At 42.5% G+C, this 14,298-nt stretch overlaps 1 protein-coding gene across 4 annotated transcripts in view; it reads left to right on the forward strand.

The window, feature by feature from the left end:
* csgalnact2 (chondroitin sulfate N-acetylgalactosaminyltransferase 2) overlaps nucleotides 1–14,298 on the forward strand; it is a 59,158-nt gene that overhangs the window by 14,479 nt on the left and 30,381 nt on the right. For 2 of the 4 annotated variants that reach the window (XM_041176316.1, XM_041176318.1), the window contains exon 2: nucleotides 5,210–5,322. The gene's annotated coding sequence lies outside the window, so the exon portion shown is untranslated. Of the gene's footprint in view, nucleotides 1–5,209; nucleotides 5,323–9,839; nucleotides 9,942–10,655; nucleotides 10,705–14,298 lie in introns of those variants that run through there. The other 2 variants (XM_041176317.1, XM_041176320.1) reach the window with 2 other exon arrangements.

Here is a 14,298-nt window from a genome sequence, read left to right on the forward strand (position 1 = left end):
GGCAGGTCCAACCCATAGTTCTGTGATCTCCACCACAGGTAAGGAAAAGAGGCAGGCCCTGAATCCATCCCAACTGGAATGGGGATGGAACCCAGTGCTGTTGGTATCAATCTGACAACAACAACCAACCACCGCCCCCCCCCCTCCCCCCCCCCCCCCAACACACCCCCAGTTGCTGTGGCAAAGTACACCTTTGCATGTGTGTTGTAGTCCCAAGCTCTGGATAGTGATGGTTAGAGGCCCGTTCCATCACATGGCTGAATAAGAGTCTTTCCTACTGCCTGCCATTGGTGTGTCTTGGAAAGATTTGCAGATTGATACTCAACCTGTTTGATCTCATTATGCACGCACCTTCCTTGGACATCAAGTTGTGGAGTGGGACTCAAATTCAGAGCTACTGGCTCAGCAGAAGGATTGCTATCCACTGCGTCACAAGACCACCCAAGAGTTGTATCGGTGTTATGAAACCAAAAGTGTTGACAAATGAAGGTTCCATTAATAGTCTGAGGTGTGAGCTGTTGGGCATACTTGAGAGATGTGGGGCAACTTTCTTTGAAGAATTGAAAGAAGATTTTATTCTATATCAAAGTACATTTGAGATTATGGAGTTGCAATAGGAGCTCCTATTCCAGTAATGTATTTATATGGAAGGTGTGCAGACAGTCTTTTCATGGACAAATGGATTTGGCTGCAATCTGCTTATTTTTAATGATTTAGACCTTTGTCTTTCACTGCCATCTATAGCACAATGAAAAGGATTTTTGAGATATTTGCAATTGGAAGATAAACCATTTTGCTGACAACAAAATTTATTGAGTGTGTTAGTGTGCAGTTGTGGAGGCCCTTGTGGCACAGGGGTAGCACCCCTGCCTCTGAGCCAGAAGATCTGGGTTCAAGCTCTACTCCAGGACTTGATGTCCAAGGAAGATACAATCATAGCTGCGGCCAAACAGATCAATCTGCAAATCTTCCAGCATATGCCAATGGCAGGTGGTAAGAGTGGGAGAGAGTCCTAGTCAGCTACTTGATAGAGCCTCTAACCATCACTGTCCGTAGTTCTGGACTACAACATTCATGTAAATACCACAGCAACACAGGGACGTTTGGCTGGACGGCTGTGGATCAGCATGGGGTCCGATCCCTGTTCTGCCTGGGGCCTCCTTGCCCTACCTGTGGCGGAGATTGCAGTGCCGTAAGTCGCAGCTGCCTTCAGGCAGAGAACTGAAGAAAATGGGTGCAGTTATACTGTAGCCATCATTCTTTGATCCATTGCACAGATTGGGCTGTCAGATGCTTTGAGCTATATTTTTAAAGTGAGTGAGATCCGAGGCATGATAGTATAAATGTGATCAACTGAGCAACTAGTATCTCGAGTTCCACCCTAAATACACTACAACTGGCCTGGAGCCCCACTGCCTAGTTCCTGTTCTGCTCGAGCAGAGGAATAGTCAAATTTGGAGGTAACAAAGGCATGAAAAAGTTTCAGCAGTAGATGAGTTGAGGCAAGGGTGCTGTTATGGAGGTGGATGGATGGTTTTACTGTTAGAGAAACTATGGCGTTAGCAGCTCATCTGAAGGGCAAATAGGATGCCAATGTTGCGAACAGCATTGGAAAAGAGGAACTACTTCTCTGATGGAGGAGTCCAAAACCTTAAAATTAGCCAGGTTGTGGAGGGGTGTTGTTAGGAAGCACTTTATTACACAAAGGAACTCTCTTCCTCCAAAAAGCTGTTGAGGCTAGGCCACTGAGAATTTAAAGACTGAGCTTAATGGATTTATTTTGATAAAGGTACAAGGTGTATGGACCCAAAGCTGGTAAATTGGGATGCAATGCAGATCTGCCCTGATCTAAATTGCATGGAGGAACAGGCTCGAGGGGCTGAATGCCCTTCCCATGTTTTTATGCCCAGTAGGGCCTCACCTTTACCCCAGGGCCCTGTTTGAACCTTCACTTCAGTGGTATTCACTGTTTTAAAGGGTTGCTGCAAGATGGAGTGCAGAGGCACACATTTCTCTGTTGCTCTAAGCAGCCAGCAGAGTTGCAGCATTTCTTTGCCGCAATAGGTGTTCACTGTCAACAAGTTGTGTGGATGACTTTAAAACCATGTTTAAACCACCCTTGCTTTGCCATGATATGCAGAATCTGTGCTGAGAATTATTAATATAAGCAGATCAGGCTGTATGTGTTTATACTGCAGCTACCAATTTGAGACCAGAATTGATCTCGGCAGAGGCTTAATTTTTTTTTCCCTGTCTGGGTGGAACTTATCTTTTGAAGATTAGCTGCAAGAGTTTGTTTCTTTCTGTGCTTTAAGGAAAAAAAATCTTGTTCATTGCGATAAATTTCAGATGTTAGCATTGCAGGGAGCTGCGTTGGCATCAGCAGAGATGATCAATTATCATTGAAACTGTCTGCACTTCGAAAGTAACCTTTTAGTGGTTGTAAAATTGAACAATAGGGTTTCATCTAACAACCTTACACTGTCTATGCCTACGCTGCTCATGAAGTCCGAGAACTGAGTTATGAGGAAAGGTTCAAAAAACTTGGCTGCCTTTGAAGACTCTGTATGAGGGGAGTCTGATAGAGATGCACAAAATACTAACTGGAATAGAAAAGCTTAATCCTGAGCAAAATTTCAAGTTAAAGTGCAACTTCAAGACAAGAGGGTACAGGTGCAAACTGGTGAAAGTTAGGCTAAGAATGGATGACAAGTTCAGTGATGAGGACTACAGGCATTTGCGTAGCACATTTTAGTGTATGAAAACATCCTCCTGTGCTTCATAGGAGCAATCAACAGTGGAAACTGGGACAATGAAAGAGATGTTGGGAGGGGATGAGGAAAAGCCTTCTGAAAGAGCTGGGTTTTGGGAAGGAGTTTGTGCATTTACTGAGGGAATTCTAGAGTCTGCCTTGACTGTTAAAAGCCAATTTCTTGTCATTTCAAAGGCTAAGACTGAAGATAATGTAAACAAACCTGGAACCTGGAGTGTGCAAACATGCTGAAGGGATGTTGAGTTGGCAGATTCTGTCTGCTATCTAACACAGTGGTTGCCTTTCTGTGCGGTCTAATGCCAAAGGAAAGGAAACAGGAAGATTCGTTGGAACATTTTGGTTTGGAGAAGTGACTGAGCTAAGCAACAGAGCTGATTGCTTCTATTAAGGGCAGTAATAGCAAATTGTATCGAATAAGCCCACGGCAAACTTTAGAACTGTGCGATTAAAATTGCTAAAACGTTAATTGTGTTCTCCTGCATGAACAACCTCTGTTAAATCATTTTGCTGATCTGATGTTTCCATTTTCCATGTATTCAGAATGAGATTGCCAAGTCTCTCTAGTCTGTCTATTTCTGAGACTACGGATCAGCCTGTTGCCAGGTTGGGATGTCTTGTGCTTCAGTGGCCAGGATGGGACATGGTATTGAAGGGGTTGTGAAAAGAATTGGAGCGCTGGCCCCAGACCTTTTAAACCATTCCAACATAAATTGTAACCGGTTTCAATACAATTTGCTCGTAAAAGTTTGGTATTGGACTCCTTGATTCTCTATAATGATGGGGCTACCCATCTCAGTTGTGCTACTGGGGAAGGTTTCCACATCGTACATCCCAGTTATGGGTGTGAGAAAGTCACAGGATGAGCTGCCCTGAAGCCCTGCTCTCCTCCTGATGGTATCTAAAGACAAATGCAGTTGCCTGGAGTCTGGTCCATGAGAATAGGATGAAAAGAGCTAAAGTGGAAAATTTAAAGGACTTGTTTATACAATGGGGACAGGCAGAGGAACAGAACAAGCTCATTGTTGGACAGTATCTGCTGTGCCATAGGGATTTCACTTGCCTGAGGCTGCGTTAAGCCTACAGAATAGAAATAGGTCATTCCATTATATGCTCCAGAACAGTGCTGCCCACTCAACCTCCCACCCACTTTTTGTGGAACCCCATCAACATATCCTTCTACTCCTTTCTCCCTCATGGACTTATCTAGCTTCCTCTTAAATGTTTCTCCACTATTGATTTCAGCCACTCCTTCTGGTAGCCAGTTCCAAGTACTGACCACTTTCTGGGTAAAGAGGCTTCCTAAAGTATTAGACTTCATGACTCTCTTAAGTGATTAGCTGCCCTAAGGGGAAGAGACGGTTTCTGCAACTGACAATGCCCTGTTATCTCCAGATAATGAGGAAATTTGCTTTAATGCTTCTTGGCTGTTCAAAATATGACAGGGAATAGGGTGACAGGGCTAAGGAGAGGCAGGTTTGGTGCAGAATAAACAAAAAGAGTAGAACTGGGTCAGGGGCATGTGCTCCCAAAAGTAAGTTAAAGTATACCATAATGATTTGTGTGGAAGGTATCTCTCAACTTTAAGCCCCAAATAATGAGCCATGATTTCCTTTCTGAACTTGTGTGTGCAGTAAGTCACAAATGAATTAAATATTCCATTCCCGTCAGTAGAACATTTTACTTTTTTAACATCTTTATCCCAGACAGGGTCCAGTTATTGTAATGTGTGGTTTTGCTAAGGTAAATGATGTGAAAAAGCGCATGCTCTTTTGAAATTTTATTTTCAGCTGGACTGCTGTGGAAATATTGGATGACAAAGCTAGAAGTGAGATGAGGTGCCCTAGGATTCCACAGTGCTTATGTAATCGCTGTGATGTACGAGTCTGTCTCTACATCTGCTGAGTCTCTGTGCTTTGTGCTTGAGCCACAACGCAAATTTCTTTCAATATTTCAGTAACAGTCAGAAAGCGAGACTCTTAATAGCTGCAGTGATTCTGAAAAGAAAAGGCCTGAGGGTGAGAGTGTGCCTTTCTTCAGATGTTAACTCATACTTTTGGGGTGCTGCAATTTTGATTTTGTAATGCAGAAGTTTTCAATCTTTTCTGTGATGGGGACCCCCATCCAAATCACTCATGCTCAAATTTCTGAAAGATGTGCAAAGGAAAAATGTTTCTCTCATTGTGGAAACTTAGAGCCTGGCATCTGAAATGAATCAGTCAGCAACTACGGAAATCTGATTTTAGGGGTTCCCTGCACCCTCCACTCACTCTCCTCCCTTCCTAGGGTCCAGACACCCCAGTATGAAAATCTGGATTTGCAACACTGCAAGGCAGAATTATTTGCACTGGCACTGTACTGTTTGAACCACACTTTTTTTTAAAAAGCTGCTTGTGACTTGTTGGGAAATAGTTTTGCTCAGTATGTTATCTCCCTTAGGTGTGAAGTGAAAATCGTGTTCCATAAAGTATCACACTACTGCAATTTGGACTTCCAGATGATTTTCTTCACCACTGACTTCCACGAACTTACTGGGAAATGATATTTAAAAGGTAAGTCAGGGCAGAGAATGTCTCTCAGTTAATGTCTCTGTTTCTTAGTCTGTTCTCTAGGCCTATGTATTGGTGGTTTTCAAAGCTCGCCACATAGACCTGCTCTTGATGACTATCTTTGCTAACTTCCAGACATCTGACCTCACAGAGCCGCTGGGATATCTTCCTGGAGCTCACTTTGAAACTATATGAGTTACTTAAAGGGAAGAGCTGCTCTTGATGAGGAATAAACTTATTTGGTACAGAGCAAGAATAAGATGAGTCACCAAATACAAAATAGAGAGAATGCAGAATTCTAGAGAGCACTGTTTGGGCTGAGGGGTACATCTAGCCTGAAGCAGACCTTTGACCTTGTGGATCTTTTGGTGTGTTCTCAAAAGCCTTCTGTAACGCATAAGCTTCTTGCACTCTGAGTTCAGTGGTGTGTAGATGGGCAGGGGCATGTTGATAAGCCGTTCAAGCTTTACTTTTTTTTTAAGTACATGGTTACTGAGTTTGCAGGAGCTGCTTGTATACAGCTTTGGAGGATGAATGGATTAAAATGTTAAAGGAAACTGCACCCTCTGTATGCACACATGGCCCAGCTGGAATTGCAGGTGGAGGACCCAAGCTCCCCACCCTCATCCCTGCCACACACACCTTTACAACCCACTCAGATTGTGCTGCTTCTGCATTTGTTTCCTACATTACAACAGTCTCTACATGTCGTAAGACAACTGGCCACCCATGGAAATAAGTAGCAAGTGCTCTGAGCAGAGAAGCACAAGATGTTGTCAGGCTGTTTTATTAATTATTAGAAGAGAAGAGTGGATTTTACTTGGCACAGTAGTCTTTGCTTTTCTCTTAGCCATTGTAAAGAAATATAGAGGGACATGCATTTCTATAGCCCTTTCACAACCTCGGGATGCACTAAAGGGCTTTACAACCAGTTGAGTATTTTTGAAATATTGTCGTTGATGTATTGTAGGAAATGTGGCAGTCTATTTGTGCACAGCAAGCTCCCAAAAGCAGCAATGTGATAATGACCATATCATTTGTTTTTGTGATGTGACAGAAGAATAAACAGTGAGCAGGACACTGAGGGGAACTCCGCAAATGAATGCATTTTCTTTGAAACAGTGCCATGGGATCTTTTATGTCCAACTTAAAGAGCAGACATGATTTGACATCTCAGCTGAAAAACATCACCTCCAACAGTGCAGCACTCCCTCGATACTGCACTGGAGTGTCAGTCTTGAATTTTGTGCTTCAGTTTGAGTGGCACTTGAATTGCATAGCATTGTGGTTCAGAGGCGAGTGTGCTAGCCACTGAGCCATGATGGCACACTATTATTGCAGCCCACTATTCATCCAGATCACCGATCTTCCAGGCTCTGTTTCAATGTGATGAAGGTAAGTACTGATGGTTTGAAGCTATTTAGGCTCATCCTTTCATAGAAACCTGTGATAGCTCCCCTCTGCCTCACAACTGCTTGTGGCTTTGAACTGCCTCTCAAATCACTGGAGTTTTTGCCTCCACGACCCTGTCTGACAACAATTCTCAGTCCTATTTGCTATTAGTTTGACAGCAGTCCAGAATGTGCTTTTTGTACATATGTCTCCTTGCCCTGCAGTCATAGCTTAGCTTCCAATAACCTGGATTAATCCTCAATATAAAGGTCCCCTTTTCTTTGCCTCCTTTCAAAACTGAAACTATTAAGTGTTTCAGGGCTCTTTCCATGGTTTAAGCCCCTGGCACAATGGATCTGGATGTGGCTTCTCATTGACCTGAAATGTCTGCTTGCACACAATGTTTTCTTTTCTCTTTTTGAAATTAGTGGCCCTATATTTCGTCCAGCTGGCCTCCACACAGTAGACAGGATGAATTGGAAGGAAACCACTATGGCGGCTGCAGCAGTGGTGGACATCTTTTTGCAGGGAGCAGAGCTGGCACATCTGGTCAGTGGCCGGAACTCTGAATTGGTTTGGGAGTCGGACCAAGGGTGGAAATGGCTCTTGGTCCATTCACAGTTCTGGTGTTTGCTAGGTTATTCGTCTTCCACAAGAGCAGCAGCCCCCAGCAGAATGAATGTGTGAAGTTGTTGTCTATTTGGAACACCAAACCAGGCATGAATGTGTTCATTCATCACCCTGGCACTGTGTCACCCAATTCAGTTGCCAACACTTAACGTCTAGACAAGAGCGTTCAGTTTACAGGAGAAAAAAATAAGGAAAGAGGATACTTTGTGAATCCCAGTTCTTCATAAAAGTTTTTATTTAAAATCTTTCAGTGGTTCAGGCAAACGTTAAAGGTCCTGCATGCTATTCGAAGAAGAGTGGAGAGTTCTCCTAAGCACAAAGTAGGCTATCTAGTTCATTATCTCCTTGCTATTTGTGGGACCTTGCTATGCATAAACGTAGAAACATAAACATAGAAAATAGGGGCAGGAGTAGGTCATTTGGTCCTTTGAGCCTACTCTGCCATTCAGTATGATCATGTTGCCTTGACACCTTTGGAGTCCATAAATCTTATCTATTTCCTTCTTAAATAAATTCAGTGACTTGGCTTCCACAGCTTTCTGTGGTAAAGAATTCCATAACTTCACCACCCACTAGGTGAAAAAGTTTCTCCTCATCTCAGTCCTAAATGGTCTATACTGTATCCTGAGACTGTGACCCATTGTTTTAAATCCACCAGCCAGAGGAAATATCGTCCCTGCAAACTCCAGTGAATACAGGCCTAGTCGGCCCAATCTCTCCTCATAGAAAATCCTGCAATCCTAGGAATCAGTCCGGTGAACCTACTGTCATGTTATTGCCTCAATGCTTCTCAAAACGTACCTCTTTGACCAAGCTTTCAGTCATCTATCCTAATGTCTACTTATGTGGCTTGGTGTCAAATTCTGTCTGTTAACACTCCTCCTGTGAAGTGCCTTGGGAAACTTTACTATGTTAGAGGTGCTATTTAAATGCAAGTTGTTGTATGTTTCTCAGTGCAAAGGCCACTTTAATTCCTTGTATGCGAAGTACTTTGAGAAATTTCGTAGGGATGTGATATGGTCCTGTATAAATGCACTTTGTTTTCCAATCTACAACTTTGATTTTCTTTTGAAATAGTGGAACTCTCCCCAAAGGCCCTATACTTAATGCCAATGGCTCTTTATGCTCTTGGGGAAAGCTTCAAATTACCAAAGCTCAATTTGGAATTGAGGTCTGAGAAGTAATGGTTTGAGTGTATTGCTGTGAATTCTGAGTGGTCTTTGAATGTCCTCATTAATGCACAGGAGATGCCTAAATTATGTGCTCACATCCTGGAGGGGGTAGAGGTCAGGAGGCTTGAACCCATGACCTTCTGGCCCCAAGGTGAGTGCATGGTTTTGGATAAATTTCTACAGATTATAACTAGCAGTGAATTTTAAGATTGGACTTCAGTTGAGAGGTTTCAGTGGAGGAGTTCTGCAGTCACAGAAGTTCTTTGTTGCCAAGGAACCTTGTCATAATATCATAGACAGGTGTAGTTTATTTCTAAGTCATTTTTACATCAAATTATTTTGGAGGAGGACTATTTGTGACGCAGACGTCACTGATTAAATCCAATAAGGAATTTGGGAGAAACTTCTTTACCTGGAATGGTGAGATTGTGGAACTGGCTAGGACAAGGAGTATTTTAGGTGACTATGTAGATCATTCAAGGGGAAGCTAGATAAGTACATGAGGGAGAAAGAGAAATTGCAGGGATTAGATGAAGAAGGGTGAGAGGAAGCTGGTGTGGAGCATAATAACTGACATGGATCTGTCAAAGTTAACACCCTGTTTCTGTGCTGGAACTGCTATGTAATACTATGTTCTGATGAAAGGATAATGGAACTACAGTAATTGTGACACCCCTATATTAAAGGAATTTCTTTTTCGTCCTCCTCCTCCACCTCTCTACCTCTACTTTCTTAAAACCTACCTCACTGACCAAACTTTCCGCCATCTACCTAATACCCCCTAGTGTATCTTACTAACAATACTGCTCTTGTGAAGCACTTTGGAGCATTTTAGTACATTCAAAGTTGCTATATGAATGCAAGTTGTTGTTGGTTTCCTGCTGCCTACTTCAACTGCAGTTGTGGCAAACAGTTTTCAAAGATAAAGATCAAATGTCCGTTTTCTCTCTTGCTGGAATCATTCAACTTAAAATTTGGAAAAAGACTAGAGGGATCTGGAGCCCCCAAGATAAAAGAAACATCAGGTTCTCTTAAACTGATTTCTGTTTTGTCGGGAATCGGGTTGCGAAGAAAGAGTCGTCCTTCTTTCCTTTTATTCCCCTCTCCCCCCACCCTCTGCTCTGCTAAAACAAAATGAAAAACCTTTGTGGTTTTATGGACATTATTGCAGGTTCCACCCCAGGATAAAATTTACAGCGAGTAAAGCAGTGACAGCCTGTGCTGCAGTGGTTAGAGTAATGACAAACATATGGGCTGCTCCACTTTGAACGAGACGTTTGCAGCTGCAATGATGTGGCTTTCTTTCTTCCCTTCCACACGACTCAGTGTGACTGTATTGTACAAGTTTGGAGAGCGGCGGGACTGTGCTGGGCGAGCCATCGTTCACTAAAGCGGATCTGAAGCATGTGAGCAGGCACAACTGTTCGGGTAAGCCTCTTGCTTAACGTTACTAAAAACAAACCGAGAAAGCTACATCTGTGTTGTTCATTGCTGCCAAAATAATGAGAGTGCCTTTGTTACCAAAAATTACTCTGTTTAACTCCAGATTTAAGATTGCAGCAACATTTCTTGTAGGATTAATTATGACCTCGGGGCAGGGGTGTGGAAAAGGTGGAAGCCAGATGTAAAGATTAAAGGAATGAGGCACTTAAAAGGATGTGTGGGATCAAATAATTGAATGATTATCTCGGGAGAGTCACATATGCTCTGCATACCACATCCCAATAGTTCACTACTACTGAACGTTCGGCTTTAATAAAACTTTGTTCTCATATTTCAGGAAGTTAAGTGTTTGAGTTAAACCAAAACAACACATGCTTTCATATTTGGATATATCCATAATCATCATCATTTTTGCCAGAATAGAAAGAGCACTGTTCGATTGCCAACCAAAGGTATATTGTCTCAAAAGACGTGTGTGTGTGGTTCCTGTGCACAGATGAGACGAGCCAGCTTTCTCCTCCTTGAATATTCTGCCCTTGTGTAAAATTCTGACACACACTGACTACCCTTTGTAACTTGTACCTCACGAGTGTAATACTCGCAAGTGCTACAGATTCAAGTTTGTCGCCGTCAATGTGCTAGTTCTGATGGAAGTGCTCAGAGACATCTTTACTTGAGAGATGGTAGTGTCTGGAAGGAGTTCACAATTACAGTTTCTTCAAAGTCTTGCCTAACCCCCTCAAGAAATGTGAGTTACCTCAAAGGCTACGACAATGAAAATTGTTCACAATGCATTGACTCAGTTGTGCAAGTCAGCAAGTTGAAATAAATGTTGCATTAATATTAAGGATAGTCTCGAGCATTAATCTTTGTTTTGGTATCCAATTGAATATTTTATTCCATTAACCCTTTGTTCGAAGTCTGCCAAAACCTCAACATTATTCAAATTTTAAATTCATTTTTCCCCCGTTGGAAGAGGCTATGTCTCATGGCTCCTGACTGTTAAGTGGGTCAGTGATGTTATATAGATTAAATGATGCCTGTTGAGTTTGTGTATTGATTTCGGAGCTTTTCCATCGCTCCCTGTTGTGCCGAGTCCACGATCCCTCTTCCCTTTTGCTTATATGTTATGTTCTAGCCATTTCTTTAAGGTGTTTGTGTCAGTTTAGTCTGTGGATTAATGAGTGTATGTTACAGCTGCTATCCCCACAACCCTTTGATATTTCTGCGTTCCTCTAATTCTGCTCTTTTGCATATCCCTGATTTTAATTGCTACATCACTGGCAGCCATGCCTACACTTGTCTGGGCTCTAAGCTCTGGAATTCTCTCCCTAAACCCCTCTCTCTCTCTCTCTCTCCTCCTTTAAGATGTTCCTTCAAACTTATCTCTTTGAGCAAACTATTGTTCACCAGCCCTTATGTGGCTCGATGCCCAATTTTGCTTGTAGCCCCTTGAGACATTAAAGGTACTACATGAGTGCAAGTGGTTTCCAGTGTTTGAAACCATGTTCACAGCATGATGGAGCAAGATTCAATTTTTAAAAATATTCGTTCATGGGATGCGGGTGTCGCTGGCTAGGCCAGCATTTATTGCCAGTCCCTAATTGCCCTTGTTCAGAGGGCATTTAAGATTCAACCACATTGCTGTCGGTTTGGAGTCACTGGAGGCCAGACCAGGTGAGGATGGTAGATTTCTTTCCCTAAAGTGAACCAGATGGGTTTTTATGACAATTAGCAAAGGTTTCATAGTCGTCACTAGGCTTTTAATTTTTAGTGAATTCAAATTTGACCATCTGTCGTGGGTGGGATTCGAACCGAGGTGCCCAGAGCATTATCCTGGGTCTCTAGAATATTAATTTAGTGACAATGCCACTATGCCACCACCTTCCAATCCAATTTAACATTGTAATTATTTGGATTGTATCCAAAGGAAGCGTATGTCAGCTACCAAATAACTTGCTGCTTTTTTTTTAAACCACACTGCATTTTGCTGGCTTTATTGGGTTTCCCATCTCTCGCTGTATGTAATTAGTTATTGAATTCTCCATTTTGGTTGTATAAAGATGGTCTTATTATTTTAAAAAATGTGGTGTGCTGAATCAATGAATGCTAACTTACAACCATAGAAGCCTATAGCAGAGGAAGTGATCATTCGATCATTAAAGCAAGCCAGACTAATCCCACTACCCTGCTCTTCCCAAAGCCCTGCACCTTCCTCTCCTTCAAGTATTTACCTATTCTCATCTTAAATGGTGCTTGTACTGGTGGAGTAATGAATTATTAGAAACTTAAGAAACATTTATGAAGTTTCTCACCTATTGAAACACCTTAGTTTTAGATCCTTGTCAAAGAGAGGGAAGGTCTCCATGTCTTATGTGTTAAAGATAAAAGAAGAGAAAAATGTGCAGGGCTATAGGAAAAGCACAGATGAATGGGGCTAACTGGATGGCTTTCCTAAGACTCAGCACAAACATGACGGGCGGAATGGCCACCTCCTGTGCTGTGTATTCCCATCGATTGGGCTGTTCCTGAAGTTAACACTGCCTTCAGGGAAAATAAATAGGAAAAGCTCAGGGTGTGAGGAGTTGTGAGACGTGGGTGCACTTGGAGAGAGGGTATGTATAGGCAGCTATGTTCAGGACCCACTCAGAATTTCTACATTGTTTGGAAAGAAGTTGCTTCTTTCTCTTCTCTTTAATCCAGAAGGGCATTTAATGTTTGCACTATTTTAGTTCGGATTCCAGGAAACAAAACACTTCAGCCAATGAATTGACTGCTGGTGAAATAGAGCCAGGTTTAGTCGTATAAATGCTGGGAGCTGGCTCCCAAATGCTGGTCTTCCCAAGATCAAACAGCAATGTAAAATTGGCTTTGGAACTTGCAGGAGACTCATAGCAAATGTTAAATGGCAGCATAGCACCTCTACTGTGAGTAGCTCATATTTAATGCTGATGGACATGTCCTGAAAACAGATGTGGAAGCGGCTGCTGCCAGAAGCCTTAGGAAAAATCTAATTTTCATTATTCTTTAAATGAGCTATTGGACTCCTGCTTCTCTCCACAACCAAAAATAACTTCGACAGCCACATTTCTTTCTGTGCTTCACAGATGGGTCCATGGATCCCTGTTCATTCATCCCTGTATATTGGGGGCCAGTCTCGGTCTAATGGGTGCCACTGTGTACTACAAGCATCAAAAAGTTCTAGCTCCCCACACTCCCCCCTTTAATGCGGGTGGCCATAACAATTTAAAAAAAAACATGACTGTAAGATTGTGTGAAGTGTGTTTGAGTCACAGTCTGAACCTCGATAGCTGCAGTCTAGGTTCTGCCAGAGAACTTATCTGGGCTGCAAACATCTACCAGAGCCCGAGAAAGGAAAACATTTAAAAACAAAATACTGTGAATGTTGGAAGTTTCAAAGAAAAACAGAAAATGCTGGAAAATCTTCAGTAGGCCAGACAGTGTCTGCGTGGGGAGAGAAACAGAGTGAAGGTTTCAAGATGATGGCCTTCCAATAGAAATGGAAGATGTTAGAAATTTAACAGCTTTTAAGCAGGTACAGAGCCAGGATAAAAGGTGGTGTGGGGAGGGGCAGAAGGCAGGAATGGTTCAATAAATGACCAAAGGGATCTTGATGCGAGGCAAAAGCTGGGGGCAAACAAAAAATCAATCCAATGGAGGTTAAGTGGTTGCAAAACAGAAGGGGAGAGAAGATCTCAAAATCTGGCAAAGTGAAGGTTCCCATGGGTGGGGAATGTGGCGGAGAAAGGCGAGTAGATTCCGTGGGTGTGGAACACACTTCCTACCTGTCTGACAGGGGACTTCCACCTGAAGCACTAACCCAGACCTCTCCCTCCTCCAGTACCTCTGCTGTAACCTTCCTCCACAACCAGCACCTGCTTTCTAAAAGAAAACGGGAGTGGTGATTAAAGTCTAAAATGAAGGGAAAATATTTGGTTGGAATTGAAAATATTTCGGTATTAGAAGAGAAAGTTGAGAGGAAATTTGTTGTAGGTGTTCAAAAACATGGGTATAGGCAGAGTCGATAGAGAACAACTGTTCCCATTGACGGAAGCATCGAGAACCAGAGAGCACCAATGTTTAATGTGAATGACCATAAGACACAGGAGTAGAAGTAGAACATTCGGCCCGTCAAACCTGCTGTATCATTCAATGAGATCATGACTGATTTGATAATCCTCAATTCCACGTTCCTGCCTTTTTCCCCCAGAACCCTTGTATACCTTACTGATTAAAAATCTGCCTATCTAGCCTTGAATATACTTCACGACCCAGCTACTACAGCCCTTTGCAGTAAAGAATTCCACAGTTTCACTAACCT

This window comes from Carcharodon carcharias, chromosome 28 (assembly GCF_017639515.1).
Source record: "Carcharodon carcharias isolate sCarCar2 chromosome 28, sCarCar2.pri, whole genome shotgun sequence".
Taxonomy (NCBI): domain Eukaryota; kingdom Metazoa; phylum Chordata; class Chondrichthyes; order Lamniformes; family Lamnidae; genus Carcharodon; species Carcharodon carcharias.